Consider the following 2,203-nt stretch of genomic DNA (forward strand, 5'->3'; position numbering starts at 1 on the left):
TGGGAATTTAAAAAAGTTTTGAAATGCTTAAGATCGAATAAGGAAGACGTGTTACACAAAACTCTATCGGATTTTTTTAAAATCATTGTGGGAAATTGCAACAAAATGACTATTCACGTTGTTGTGAAAAAGAGTCCGGCGATATATGGTCAGTCAGACCTTCGGAAGAGTATCATCCAAATAATTCTGAAGATTGGAAAAGTCGACACGTGCGAGAGTTATCGCACAATCAGCTTAACAGCTCAAGAGTGACAATAGGAGTGTAAGACCAAGAACGGATGTGCGGAGATTAAAAAGAGTGAAAAATAGGATGTAGTCTTTCGCCCTTACTGTTCAAACTGCCTATTGAAGAAGCAATGGTGGTAATAAAAGAAAGCTTCAATAGTGGAATTACAATTCAAGGTGAAAGGATATTAATTATAAGATTCGCTGATAACATTGTTATCCTGAGTGAAACTGCACAAGTATTGCGGTATCTGCTGAAGGTAATGAACAGTCAAATGAGTGCAGAATACGGATTGAGAGTAAATCGTAGAGAGACGGAGGCAATAAAAGTAGCAGAAATGAGAACATCGAGAGACTTATCATCAGGATTGGCTATCACGGAGTAACCCATCTGGGACGGAGCAAGGACGACATGAAAAGGAGATAAGTATTAGCAAAAATAGCGTTTCAGACCTAGACATAGGCCTTACCTGAAGAATAAATTTCGGAGAATTTACATATCGAACGCAGCATTCTATTGTAGGGAAAGATGGAAAAAACCGAGAAGGAAGAGAATCGAAGAAGTTGAGATGTCGTAATACAGAAGAATTTCGAAAATTAGGTTCATTGTGTTGTGGTGTATATAGTTATAAAAGATAGTAACGCGTCTCACTTTCGTTTCACTAGACGGATGAAAAATGAGCGTGTGAAGAACGTGAATTTGGTATATTTAATTAGTAGTAGCGAAAAGCGCGTGTACTGTGCCGGTTTTGTTGGAACTTATTCACAAATATGAGAAAGAAGAATGAGGACACAGCACAGATAGGGACGACGGATGAGTAATTTGGACTGACGAGTGAGGGGCTCTTGTACTTGGCAGTCGTGCTTCTAGGGGGCTGTGGGGTCCCGAAAAGAAAGGAGCCTCGTTACAATGGCCGAGCATTAAGAAAAAGGAATGATTTTATACAGACCCTACGGCATGCTGTCTCGGATTAAGTGCGATCTTATGCTCCTGGGAAGGCACTGAGGCATCATGTATGAACAATTTGTCTGAAAAGCTCTGCTAACTGACAGCTGTTGTGCGTTGTGAATTTATTTGAATACAGAATAATTACGGAAACATTGTTTTGTCATTTCGTACCGAGCTGTTTAAATGTAGAAACCCTCTTATAGCCCTAGCCCCTCTGCAGTCGGAAAAGGAGTCAGCCGTCTAGTACGTGAAACTGTGTAGCAGGATCACAACATCAAGAAAGAGAAAACAAGACGTCGACTGGTAAATTCCGAAAAGAAGGTAGCTATTATCAAAGGGTACAGTACAATCACTTAAAATCGATCTTCTGCAGAAGAGCTTCTGTGAAATTTGGACGTTAGTAGACGAGGTACTGGCACAATTAAAGCTGTGAGGACAGGTCGTGAGTCATGCTTGGGTAGCTCAGCTGGTAGAGCACTTGCCCTCGAAAGGCAAAGGTCCTGAGTTCGAGTCTCGGTCCCACGCACAATTTTAATCTGTCAGGAAGATTCATATCATCGCACACTCCGGTGAGTGAAAATCTCATTCTGGATACTACCAGATTGATTATCACGATTACCTTTCGGTATAAATGACATAACCAAAGGACCGGAATAATATTCAGTGTAAACATTTTGACCAAAAGGTATACAAATTGTGATGTAAGAAGGTCAGCCTTAAGTATGAAACAAGAAACAAGAATAGATGTATCTATTAAGGAAAAGTTATAAAACTGTGAAGACACATCGGTGCTGGTCGAAGACAAATATATTTGGACGACGAAGGAAGAAGTTACATAATAACAATACACAGTGAAATCTATGTATTCCATAAACCCTAGTGACTGTATTAATACGATTCACACACAACGATAAGAACACTTTGTAATGCGCAAATGTATTACGCATCTGAGTACATTATTTTAAGAAGCCGTAAAATAAGAAAAATTATCAGAACATGAGAAACATTCAAAAATTTCAAAGAAAACAC

The 2,203-nt window shown here is 39.3% G+C and overlaps 1 non-coding gene across 1 annotated transcript; it reads left to right on the forward strand.

Moving 5' to 3' along the window:
• Positions 1 to 1,625: 1,625 nt before the first annotated feature.
• On the forward strand, positions 1,626 to 1,700 carry Trnas-cga (transfer RNA serine (anticodon CGA)). The gene has a single exon. It is a non-coding gene; the product is annotated as a tRNA-Ser (tRNA).
• Positions 1,701 to 2,203: the final 503 nt, after the last annotated feature.

The sequence above is a fragment of the Schistocerca gregaria genome, chromosome 7 (assembly GCF_023897955.1).
Source record: "Schistocerca gregaria isolate iqSchGreg1 chromosome 7, iqSchGreg1.2, whole genome shotgun sequence".
Lineage (NCBI taxonomy): Eukaryota > Metazoa > Arthropoda > Insecta > Orthoptera > Acrididae > Schistocerca > Schistocerca gregaria.